Source organism: Nicotiana sylvestris, chromosome 9 (assembly GCF_000393655.2).
Source record: "Nicotiana sylvestris chromosome 9, ASM39365v2, whole genome shotgun sequence".
In the NCBI taxonomy this organism is placed as follows: domain Eukaryota; kingdom Viridiplantae; phylum Streptophyta; class Magnoliopsida; order Solanales; family Solanaceae; genus Nicotiana; species Nicotiana sylvestris.
In genome coordinates, this window is record NC_091065.1 from 20,123,081 (window position 1) to 20,136,959 (window position 13,879).

At 34.6% G+C, this 13,879-nt stretch overlaps 1 non-coding gene across 1 annotated transcript; it reads right to left on the bottom strand.

The window, feature by feature from the left end:
* Nucleotides 1-13,137: 13,137 nt before the first annotated feature.
* LOC138878868 (small nucleolar RNA R71) lies at nucleotides 13,138-13,244 on the bottom strand. Its single transcript, XR_011402640.1, has one exon. It is a non-coding gene; the product is annotated as a small nucleolar RNA R71 (small nucleolar RNA).
* Nucleotides 13,245-13,879: the final 635 nt, after the last annotated feature.

The window sequence follows — 13,879 nt, forward strand, 5'->3', positions numbered from 1 at the left end:
ACAGAGAAAAATTGGGTATCAACAGCTGGTGCTACAAGAAGCAAACCTGCCCGGGTGATACTCTCCATAAGCCCACTAGACGGACCAGAGCATCCTGGAGGACTGGGATAGCAATAAACCCCTCTGGGACCTGAGTTGGGCCTACCGGAACTGCTGGGGTCGGAACCTCATCATCAAAATCAACCTGAGGCTCTGCCACTAGTGCTGCTGCTCTGGGCTGAGCTCTGCCTCTACCTCGGCCTCTAGCACGACCTCAGCCTTGCCCTCTGCCCCTCATGGTAGCTGCTGCTGGGGGCTCGGGCTACCGGTCAGTGGATGAGGAAGCACGAGTTCTCGTCATCTGCGAAAGAACAGAGTAGAAATTCAATTAGCATTGAGAAACCAAACTGCATGATAGGAAGGAATAAATGTGAAGTTTTCCTAACTCTGTAGCCTTTGGGGGATAAATACAGATGTCTCTGTACCGATCCCTCAGACACTACTAAGCTTGTCTATGAAATATGAGACCCATGTAACCTACAACTCTGATACCAACTTGTCACGATCGGGATTTCCCACCCTCGGGAGTCTTGATGGCGCCTACTAACGTGAGCTAGGCAAGCCAATCCTTTAACTACTTACTTCATTATCCAATTATTTATTTCTAACAAATATAAGGCGATTACGTGATAATAGCGGAAAAATCCAAATTTAAGCGAAAGACAACAATAACTTATAAGAGATCTAAATCTATTACAAATACTTAAGCCTTAACCACCCAAAACCTGGTGTCACAGTATCACAAACGATTTAAGATTGCTACATACAAAGTCTGAAGAACTAATAGTACACTGTTTCTGAATAAAAGGAAAAATGAAACAGGAAATAGAGATAGAGAGAGAAGCCAAGGCTTGCGGACGCCTGCAGGTCTACCTTGGATCTCCGGGTGGACTGAAGGAAACCTCCAAGCTACGGTCCAAGAGCTACTCCGAGATCTGCACATAGTGCAGAGTGTAGCATCAGCACAACCGAGCCCATGTGCTAGTAAGTGTCTAGCCTAACCTCGGTGAAGTAGTGATGAGGCTAGGACCAGACTACCAAAAAAACCTGTGCAGTTATATAATATACAACGGAAAGTAAAGCAGGAATAAACAAATAAACATGGGTGGGGGAAGCATGTTTTAGGGGGGATAACAGGTAAAAATAGAATATCAAGAGAATTACAAAGGAATCAAAATCCAACCACTAACAAGAATAAGGAAAACAAAGGCAGATTTCACTTTCTCTTCACGTCTTGTTGCAGGCGTGCAACCCGATCCCATTTCCTGTATCTCGTGGCAGGCGTGCCACCCGTTCCCATTTCATGTATCTCATGGCAGGTGTGCCACCCGCTCCCATTTTATTTATCTCTTGGTAGGTGTACTACCCGCTCCCATTTCATTATATCTTCTGGTAGGCGTACCACCCGCTCCCATTTCATTATACATTATGGTAGGCGTACCACCCGCTCCCATTTCATTATATCTTGTGATAGGCGTACAACCTGCTCCCATTTTATTATATCTTGTGGTAGGTATACCACCCGCTACCATTTCATTATATTTTGTAGTAGGTATACCACCCGCTCCTATTTCATTATATCTTGTGGTAGGCGTACCACCCGCTCCCAATTACAAGCCAACAATAATCACAAGGAATCCCGGTAAGGGAACAAGGGCAATATAACAACTTTCCGGCAAGGGAACAATGATATTTCAACAACATCCCGGCAAGGGAACAATAATATCAAAACAAATATCCCGGCAATGGATCATTAATATCAAACAAACATCCCGGCAAGGGAATAATGGTGATAATAACATACGAAGCGCAATAAACCATAACAGAATCATAACAATTATAATACAAGACTCACGGGCATGCTTGACACCAACGTATAGATACTCGTCACCATGCCTATACGTCGTGCTCCACAATTAACATGTAGCAAATAAGACACAACTCCTAATTCCTCAAGCTAAGGCTGGACCAAACACTTACCTCAAAGCCACGAGCACAATCAAGCTTCAACTACCACTTTATCCCTTGGTTCCACTTCCAACCCGCTTATATCTAGCCACAATTTACTTAATTACATCAATAAACACTAAATGAATCAATTCCAATGCATGAAAATGAGTTTTCCAAAGTTTTACCCAAAAGTCAAAAATTTCCCCGGGCCCACATGGTCAAAATCCGAGTCTCTAACCAAAACCCGATTACCCATTCCCCCACGAACCCAAATATATAATTTGTTTTGGAATCGGACCTCAAATCGAGGTCCAAATCCCCATTTTTGAAAAACCTGGGTTCTACCCAAAACACCAAATTCCCTCATGAAAATCATTGATTTTGAGTTGAAATCATGTAAAAAGATGTTAATGATTGAAGAAAACGAGTTAGAAATCACTTACCAATGTTTTGAAGAAGAAAGGTAGAAGAAAGGTTGTTTGAAAAATCGTCTCTTATGTTTTTGGGGTTTGAAAAATGAAAAATAACTGAAAATCCCATCTTAATATACCCCTTCCAGACTCCCGCCCCCCCCTCCCTGTGCGGACCGCACAAAATCAAGTGCGGCCTCACAGCTCCCATGTGGACTGCAGTAACATGCTTTAGTATTTTGGCCATAACCTACAGATGTCCAAAGTGTGATTTCTTTACCTTTCTGGAAACTAGACACGAAGGGCTATAACTTTCGTTTTTGAATTATCGTAAAATTCCTTGTAGATCAAAAGATATAGGCTTCCGAAGTCGGACCAGTGAAAATTTTCTTCACCGCGGTCTGCACAAAATTCAGTGCGGCCGCACAGGCCCCTCCGCGGCAGCACTCCATTTTGTGCGGACCGCACTGGTTTGTTCAGTGACCTTCCACTTCTCTGAACCTGGAAAAACTATGTTTTAGGCCTAAGACATCCCAGAACCTACCTGAAACTCACCCGAGCCCTCGGAACTCCAAACCAAGTGTGCAACTAACTCAATGACATCATATTGACCTACTCATGTGATCACATCATCAAAATAACATTTAAAATCATAAATTAAACCTCAAAACTCAACATTTTCATCAAGAACTCTCAAAGTTCATAACTTTTCAACCGGAAGTCCAACTCACATCAAATAAACTCTGTTTTTCACCAAATTTCACAGTTATCTTTCAAATACTATAACAAGTTTGTACCGGGCTCTGGAACCAAAATATGGGCCCGATAACAATGGTTTCAAATATTAATTCTTTTCTTTATTTCTTAGATAATTCAGTAAAACAATTTCTTTCAAAAATTGATTTCTAAGGCTTACGGCCTTGGAATTCATTTTCGGGCATACGCCCAAGTCCCATATTTTATTGCGGACCTCCTGGAATCATCGGAATACGAATCCAGGTCCGTTTTCTCAAAATGTTGATTAAAGTCAACCATAATCAAATTTTAACTCTAGAATTTCTATCTCTCATATTTTCACATAGAAAGTTTTCCAGATATAGGTCTGGACCACGCACGTGAATCAAGGTGAGGTAAAAGGAGGTTTATAGGCCTCAAAATACTGAATTCACTTGCAACACAAGTGATGACCTTTTGGGTCATCACACTAATATTAGTTCACTACTAATTATTTTTAGACAATTAAAAGCAATATAATAAGAGTTAAAGTTGTAGAATTTCAAAATAGACATAATAATTCGAACGCCAGCTAGCCAAAACTCGAATCTGGTGTAGCAAGTACATGAGGCTGCAGTTTATACTTTATGCATCTTTGGATCTGAGGCCGCAATTATGTATACGTATACTTGGCCCGAGGCCGCAGTTTGTGCACATATATATTGGGCCAGAGGTCGCAGTTTATTTATTCAGATAAACATGTGGTTCATCATTCAGAAGATGGGGTATTCATATCCTTACTTCCTATGTTCTATTCAGTTATCAGTTATCATTTTAGTTATCAATTATCATTTCAGTTATCCGCTATCATTTTAGTAGTTATCATTTCAGATATCAATTATCTATTCTCAATTATCAGCTCAGTATCAGTTTTAGCACATACAGTTCTTTCTTTCAATTGCTTTACATACCAGTACAATTCAAATGTACTGACATCCCTTTTGCTCAAGGCCTACATCTCACGATGTAAGTAATGATTTACAGGTTGACGATTCAAAGCGCTTGGATTCTCATACAAGCTATTTGGTAATCCCTAGTTCTTTCGGGGCATTATAATTACCTTACAATCTTCAGTATTTTCAGACAATTGGTATTTTCAGTACTTCATTAGATGCTTCATAGACTAGAGTAACAGTTAGACAGAGTCGTAGGCTTTTCAAATTAAGATATGTTGGCTACAAATATATTTTAGAATAGTATTAGTGTTTTCGCATTTTGATTTATTATCATTCAAACTTTCAGTATATCAGAATATGTTAGTACATCTTCCATATTCAGTATGTTAAGATATCACCTGTTGATTCAGCTAACAGTTGGTTCCTAGGTCACATATAGTCAGGCACTAAGTGTCATGTTACGCCCAGGCCATGGTTCGAGGTGTGACACTTACAATTTAAATAGAATACATAATAAAAGTGTGTAAATGCTAAACAAAAATCATATCTTCTAAAACATCCCAAAACCCGGTGTCACAAGTACATGAGCATTTACTAAGGAGTACAATAATAATACAATATTTATTTGGAATATAAATAAGACAGGATAGAGTAAATGGTACGATGAGACTCTGTGGGCTGCGATACATAGCCTGGAATGCAGCTCACTATAAAGTCTCCTCAATGGCTACGCCTACACGCACAAATAACCACCAATTGGTGCAGAAGTGTAGCATGAGTATATAAATCAATGCATACCTAGTAAGTATCTAGCCTCACCCCGAAGAAGTAGTGACGAAATGTCGACATCGACACTTACTAGAGGTCCAATAAAGCAATATGATATATCATAAGCAGTATGAAACATAACATCAATAATGGGGTAAAATTGTAAGTTACATAATCTTCCAAAAATTTCTTTTAAAGATATGAATTTCTCAGTCTCGTATTCCATCTCAATAACTCATATGTATCAAGTGCCAGTATCAAACGGATAAGGAATGCCATATAAAATGCAACGCATCAGTGGAAGGATAATCTCGTGAATAATCGGATTACAAGCGGTATAACGCACGATTATGCTGAGATTGTTCGGCCCGAACAAGAATAATGTGTACACTGCCTAGGGCCAAAAGAAACGAACCATAAATGCATCTATTATACTACCGAGGTGTTCGGCCCCCTCAACAAGAAAGGAAGGAAATTAGCAAATTACTAGACATGTGCTTACAATACAGCACATGAGCATAAAGTGAATATAACCTTTATCTCTCTCTCTCTCTCTCTCTCTCTATATATATATATATATATATATATATATATATATATATATATATATATATATATATATTTCCTAAATCATTTTTATAGATTCAATTAATTAAGCCAGCAAAATGAGTTTAAATAATTCAAATATAACATGATAAAGTCCCGAGTCTAGGCGGACATAAACATGCTTTAGCTACGTACGAACTTTCATCACCTCGTACGTACGTAGCACCCACAACTAGTAGCACATAACAATTACATCACCTAGGGGTAGTTTCCCCCTCACAAGGTTAGACAGGAGACTTACCTCGCTCCGAAGTTCCATAACCTGCTCCAAAGCCTCTCTAACACCTCAACTCAAAGACAAATATTCCAAAACTAGTCAAACAACGTGCAAATCAATTAAAATATACTCCAGTGCTTACAATTTAACAATTTAAAATGATTACCAACTCCGCTCGAAAGACAATAAAGTCAACTATCGGGCCAACGTGCCCCGATTCCGAAATTATTTGAAGATAAACTTTACTCATAACACCACAAACTCAAATATACAATTTATTCCTAATTCCATGTTTAACTTCGTGGTAAAAGTCAAAAATACTAATTTCTTGATTTTTCTTCAAAATCTAAAAAAATTTCCATGTTAAATCCTTATACAATTCATGTAATTAACTTACAATATGTGAGAATTACTTACCTTGCAATAGATGATGAAAATCTTTCCTTGAAGCTCTCCAAAAATCGTCCAAACCAAAAGAGATAAATGGAAGAAATGAGCTAAAACCCGAAATAAATTGAAGTCTGCCTAGACCCTTTCCTCTTCGCGATCGTGAAGGCCAAAAATCCACTGACCCTAAAGTTCTTCTTCGCGTTCGTGTGACCTACGCCGCGTTCACGATGCCTCAAGGTCCTGATGCTTTGTATTCGTAGTCACATAGCAGCGTTCTCGAAGGCTTAACACCTCCAGGCCCCCAGCTCCCCTTCCTTCTTCGTGTTCGCAACCTCCATGTCACGTTCGCATAGGCTGCCCCATGTCTCTTCTTCGTTGGAGACTCGTGTGTCGCGTTTGCAATGAACAAAAATCTAGTAGCCCAAAATCCTTCTTCGCGAACGTGTGAGACCCTCCATGTTCGCGAAGAACAAAACCAGACACCAGCACCCGTAGCTGCAAACCACCCAAACTTGGTCTGAAACCATCCTGAAACACATCCAAGGCTCCAGGGACCCCGTCTAATCACAGCAACCAGTCCCAAAATATGACACGAACCTGCTTGAGGCCTCAAATCAAACCAAACAACATTAAAACTACGAATCGACGATCGAAACCTTTCTTTAAACTTTCAAACATTCAAACTTCGACAATGCGTCCAATTTATACTTAAACAGTCCGGAATGACACCAAACTTTACGCACAAGTCACAAATCACGATACGAACCTATTTCAAGGCTCGAAACCCCAAACGGACATTGATAACACTAAAATTCACTTCATATCAGACTTTAGAAATTCTTGAAATTTCAAAATGTCAACTTTCCATAATAAGCGCTGAAATGCTCCCGGACCACCCAATACGCATTCCGAACATACTCCCAAGTCTGAGATCATCTTACAAACCTATTGGAACCTTCAAATCCTGATTCTGAGGTTGTTTACTCAAAAGTCAAACATTTAGTCAACTCTTCCAACTTAAAGCTTCCGAATTTAGAATTTCCTATCTGAGTCAACTCTAAACTTTCCCAAATTTGATTTTGACTATGCGTACAAGTCATAAAATATGAAGTGAAGCTACTCAAACCACCGAAGACACGATAGAGCTCAAAACGACCGTTACAGAAGCTTTGGGAACAAAAACTATAATATAGAATACTATTATTACTGGAATAATCTTGTATATATTCTTAAGTATTCTAATATAGAAGAGTTTCATATAAATCAAAACGTATAAAAGTCTTTAAAAAATTCGACCACTTCCATTATTGTCCAAAGGCAAACGTATTTCCTCTTTCTTTAATATTTTTATTCTTCCTTTATTTATTTTATTTGTTATTTATGTATAACTTACGTGTAAAATTTATATAAGGTAAATTATTTAATTTTTTTAAAGTTCTAAATGTTATAATTTTTGATGTAGTTCAAATAAGGAAAAAATTTATTATACAAACTCCTAAATGTTAGAGAATTAATTAAATGGCTATTTCTAAATATGAGAAACATAATCAAATGATGATATTATTTAGTGCGAGCTGTTTTTAAAGGGTAAAAAACGACGAGCGCCATTTTGCTAAGAGCCTTCGTGCTTTTAATATAATACAGATATAGATAGAGATAAGTATATTTAGTGCGTGAGAGTGTCAACTTTTTAGGAAGAAACATACTCATACCTAATTTCAAAAAAGGAATATATTTATATAAGTTAAATTTTACTTGACTTTAAATATCTAAATATTAGGATTTTTTATACCCAAATAACAAAAAACTTAGTAATCAAACATTTAGTTTCAAGCTCCTAAATATCAGGAAAATAGGTAAGTGACGATTTTGTTTAATATCATTACTATTTTAAAAAGATAAAAAAGACAAACGACATTTCGCTAAGAGACTTCGTGCTTTTAGTATAATACAGATATAGAAGATATAGGTATAGATTATTGGTTGTAATAGTCTTTCCATATGAGAGTTAATCTCAATCAAGTCATTTTAGATAGCCATATTTCAATTTTTATACCTAAGTTAGTTAAAAATTAATTATGATTCGTGTAGTTTATTTGTTTTCATTAATACTCTTGGAAACTTAGCCATTTACCTTTTCTGACCTCTTTTTCCATATTTCTTGCACATTTCTTCCTATATATTGTTCATAACACCTTAATCCTGACACGAAAAGCCCCATAGATACAGTTTTATTTTTTATCTTTTACTGGTATTGATAAAAAAAATCATGAAGAATTTCTCGAGCATAGCTTTCTTTATATTTGCCCTCTTTGTTCTTCTTGGTAAGTTGCATATACATATGTCCAATCCTTTTAATTAATGGAAATCTTATCAAATAGTTGTTCAATTTTCTAATCTCAAAATGTTTTTATTTTTGTCCAAACAAATGAAGACGCTAAAACAAGCCTCGGAGATCAAGAAATATGTAAAATTCAACCCCCGGGAGCTGCCATACCTTGTGAAATAACAAACTGCTCCAACACATGCGACAAGTTCAAAGGAAAGCCTGCACCTCCTGGTATTTTTGGACCACTTTTTGGGGCGAGTTGCTCATCAACTGATACTTGTATTTGCAATTTTTGTTGTAAACCCCACTGCCAATAATATCTCCGTACATCAGTTCTTTTGCTAGCCTTTTTTTTTTTTTTTTTTTGGTTTTTCATTTATCGATATCGTATTGAGGTCCGATAAATTTGAATATTTTGAGTTTTCTTGCTAGCTATTTCTTGATGGAGTAATTAAATTTATACCGTTCCTTTTTGTTATGGTGTCAGGTTCCCCTTTCCTTTTGAGGTAGTGGCTTTTTAAACCCAAAGTGAAATTAATTTTCTTTAATTTGTCATTGGGTATTCACAAATCTTTAGAAAATTCATACGCACTCTGACAATAACGAATAAACGGAAGTTTTACCCAGGAAGTATTTAATTATCTAAGGAATATATGAGCGAAAATTCAAAAGTAATACAAATGATACTGTAATAATTAACAATTCAAAATATTTAAAGGTATATGACAAAATTATCGTTAAAAAATTATTTGACTCGCGAAATCCGAACATCACTATATAATTTGGGACGAAAAATGTGCAACATTTCCTGTATAGTCGAAGGGCTCCATGTATGTTTCTTGTACAAGCCTAAGGGCTCCATATAATCCGAACATTTAATGATTTATGTGTAAATTCCATTTTTTGAAAGCCAAAGGGCTCCATGTATGTTTCTAAGGTTGTGAATGATCATTTATAATAGGAAAAATGATATTGTATAGTCGCTGTAAAAATATTAGCCAATATATATATAATTTATATATTTTTTGTATATTTATTATGTATGCTATATACAAAAATTATACAAATTTTATACATATATATAATTTGTATATTTTTTGTATATCTATTATGTATGTTATATAAAAAAATTATATAAATTTTATAAACTTTTTTAGCTATCAAAGGTAAATAGTTTCTGATGCGGGCTAAAAGTGATAATACCCTTTATATTAGGTATACAACTTTTCACGAGTTATTTATATAATTAGTGGTTCGTTCGATGAAAGTTTAAGGAATATGGTGTCGGTCATGCGCTCGTCCAGAATTTAGCGTGACAATTCATTTGATTAAAACTTTATTTTCAAATAACTTAGATACCTTTAATAATTTTTATTTGCTTAAATATTTATCCATATCATCAAGATATCTGCATAAGTTATCGCATTCCTTAGTTTTTTAGGAACTAAATTATTTTAGTTACTCGTTGGGCTTCCTCTTTTCCTAATTTTGTGTTTTATCATCGATTTAATCATACTGGCTTAGGTAATCTCTAAATATTTATAATTAACTAGTCTTTGTGTACATATTTTGTGCGTGAATCCAATTTAATGATCATATAGTTTTAAAATTATTTAATTATAATATTAAATAATATATTTGAGTTTTAGAATGAATACTAAAGAAAACAAAAATAGCCTATGATTATTTTGTGTGTAATCAAATTAAAAGTTAATAATTTTTTTCTCACCAGTTTGACTTTATTTATGGTCAATCATCCACAATTTTAATGTAAGTGATGTTTGTTGCCTTCATTAATCTATAAAGATTTTCTTTTATGATTTATTTTCTATTTCATATAAAAACTATATGTTATAAATATACACATAATTAAAATTTATTATCTTTGTGTAAAACTTAAATGATGATTTATAGACTATCATGCAATACAATACTAAGTAACTAAATTAAGCTACAATTTCTGTTGGTTTAAACTATAAGGTAAACTTTGAATAAATTATTACTTTGAGATTTGAAGTAAATCATATATTGGTCGCTCCTATTCCAAATCATGCAAAAAAAAAAAAAAAATATGAATCCCTATTGTCATTGGAAAATCACATTTATGGAAGAAGAAAAAACCTTTCGGCAAGTTGTCCTCATCGAAAATTAAAGTATATTAACTATTCATACTATATTAATTTTAAATTTTAAATATTAAGACTTTGTCACTAGTTAATAAGTACTATTCAATAATTAAAATTTCATGATTTCAAAGTCCTAAATTAAATGGTTATTTGTAAATATTCGGGAATTAATTAATTCTAAATAGTAGAAAATTAATTAAATAATTATTTTTAAATATTAAAAAAATAATCAAATGACTATTTTATCAGTGTGAGCTCTATTTTTAAACTTCAATTTAAAAGGATAAAAAAAGCGAAAGACATATCACTAAATACCTTCGTGCTTTTAATATAAAATATTGAAGATATAGATATAGACTACTGGTTGTAATAGTTTTTCCATATGAGAGTTAATCTCAATCAAGTCATTTTAGATAGCCATATTTCAATGTTTATACCTAAGTTAGTTAAAAATTAATTATGATTCTTGTAATTTATTTATTTTCATTAATACTCTTGGAAACTTAACCATTTACCTTTTTCGACCTGTTTTCCCCATATTTGTTGCACATTTCTTCCTATATGTGTTGTTCATAATACCTTAATCCAGACATCAAAAACCCCATAGATACAGTTTTATTTTTGAACTTTAATTTGTCATAGGGTATTATAAGTTCTCTTGCTAGCTATTTCTTGATGGAATAAATTTATACGCTTCTTTTTTGTTAGTTTCAGGTTTCCCTTTGCTTTTGAGATAGTAGTATATGGATCTTTTGACCCCAAAGTGAAATTAATTCTCTTTAATTTGTCATAGGGTATTCACATATTTTAAAAAATTCATACGCACTCTAACAAGAACAAATAAACAAAAGTTTCAATCAGGAAGTATTTAATTGTCTAAGGGATATAGGAGCGAGAATTTTATCTGATGTATAATGTATTAAAATTAAAAGTTTTCTTCTTATCTGTCAAAATTTTAGCGTGACGAGTTATAATATTTAACAATTTAAAATATTTTAATTTGACTCTGGGGATGGATTTTTTCTGTGGAGTGTGGACCTCCAAATAAAATTTGTTTGAGCTCCAAACTGCACCAACACATTGTTAACCAGTTAATTATTTGCGTGAGGAATGGAATCTAAATTAAAGTAGCCTTAGCTAGAGTAACTCTACGTGCTAAATTAAGATATTTACTTTTCCAACCATTGAGTTTATTCTTAACGGATGGGTTTTCAATGTTTTAATCTTATGATTTGATGATCTAACAAACTTACTCTCAAGAACCAGATAGGGAACTTGACATACTTGGTCTGAATTGCAAATCAACGGAGTCCAGCTAAATGTGAACTGGTATAACTTCAGGAAATAGAGACCCAAACCAAGGACCTGATACCCTTGTGGTTTCCTCACAACAGTACGAAGTCAATTGGGCACAGCTGGAAAGCGATGCGACTGCCTGCACTGTTCTGTCTGCACTGCACTGTTTCCCGCGGTCACTTGTCCTTTGATCAACCAAGTACTTACATCATTCAAGTGATATCATCAAGGTGTATTAACAAAAGCATTATAATAAAACATCACTTGAACACTTGAGAATTCACTTCAAGCATTCAAGCCTTCTGCAAAACAGTGAACTTAATTCTCAAGAGCTTGAAGAACAACTTTTACTATTACAAGTACTAACATCTTATACAAGTGTTATTATCATTATAGCATAGCAATCACTATTATTAATACTAGTACTACTTGTAACTATATTCTATATTAGTATTATATTATTTTTTATCGTTAGTTACTGTTACTACTAACTGATTTCGTTTACTATTTTTTTTCATAACATCTATTGCTAATTAGTACTAATATAATTACTATTATCATTTACTATTACTACTACTATTAATAATAACAACAACAACAACATTATCATACTACTATTTTTATTTGATCGCTTATTATTTTTGTCATCTTTGTTGTCCTTGTTATTCATCACTTTCTTTTAATTATTTTCTTCTAAGTACTACTACTACCACTTTAGGAGTTAAGTTCAGTTTTTTTTTTTAGAATTTTGAGTAGTTTATAACCCGCTTTCAATAAAAGAGTTGGTCAATTATGATCCTGAAATTGAAAGATTTCTTCGATTGCGCAAGAAAGGACAAGCATTATCTTCCCAAAGCATAGCTTGTGAAGGTATGGAGAATCAGGAAGTAGAAAATATCAACCCACACGAAGTACCACCACCAGTACAAATAGAGGATCAATTTGATGAAGTGGCACCAAGGCCAGCAAACAGAATCCTAAGGGATTATGCTAGACCTAACTGCTTCAACTGTGAATCTAGTGTCAAAAAACCTCCAGTGGCAGCAAACAACTTTGAAATCAGGAATGACCTGATTCAAAGAATTCAATAGTCTTGCATCTACACTGGAGACGCAATTGAAGATGCACAAGTCATTTGATTGACTTTTTGGAACTTGTTGAAACAACTAAGTATAATGGAGTACCTCCTGAAGCTATCAAGTTAAGGCTATTTCCTTTCTCTTTAAAAGGAGATGCCAAGACTTGGTTGCAAATTTTGCCACAAGGTTCCATTACCACATGAGATCAAATGACTCAGAAATTTTTAAACAAATATTTTTCCCCTACTAAAACCACAAAGTTAAGACAAGACATATCTAATTTCTAGCAGAATGACACAGAGTCAGTTTATCAAGCTTGGGAAAGGTTAAAAGAAATGTTAAGAAAATGTTCACACCACGATATTCCTGAACATATGCAATTGTATATTTTATATCACGGGCTAAAACCCACTTCTAGAAATGTGATAGATACAGTTGCAGGAGGTTCAGTAATGGGAAAAACAACAGAGGAAGCATTGCAATTGTCGAATAAAATTTCTGAGAATGCCATCCAATGGCCATTTGAGCGTATAATTATCAAGAAGGCAACTACAGTAAATCAGGTTGATGCTTTAAATACACTAACACAACAAATTATTTCTGTAACGACCCGACCGGTCGTTTTGAGCTTTTGCATTTTGCTCTCCAGTTCTCGGGCATGACTTGCCCCGTGTAATACAATATGACTTATGTAAATCGTTGGTGTTGGGTTTCAGGTTAATCATAATTTAATTTGGAAGAACAGTCTCAGTTGAAAGCTTAAAATTTGAAAGGTTTGACCAATATATGACTTGTTTGTATATGATCTCGGATTAGAATTTTTATGATTTGGTTAGCTCCGTTAGGTGATTTGGGACTTAGGGGCGTGATCGGAATGCATTTTGGAAGTTCGTGGAAGGTTTAGGCTTGGATTTACGAAATTGAGATTTTGGCGCTTTCCGGTTGGTAGGTGAGATTTTGATATAGGGGTTGGAATGGAATTCCGAGAGTTGCAGTAGT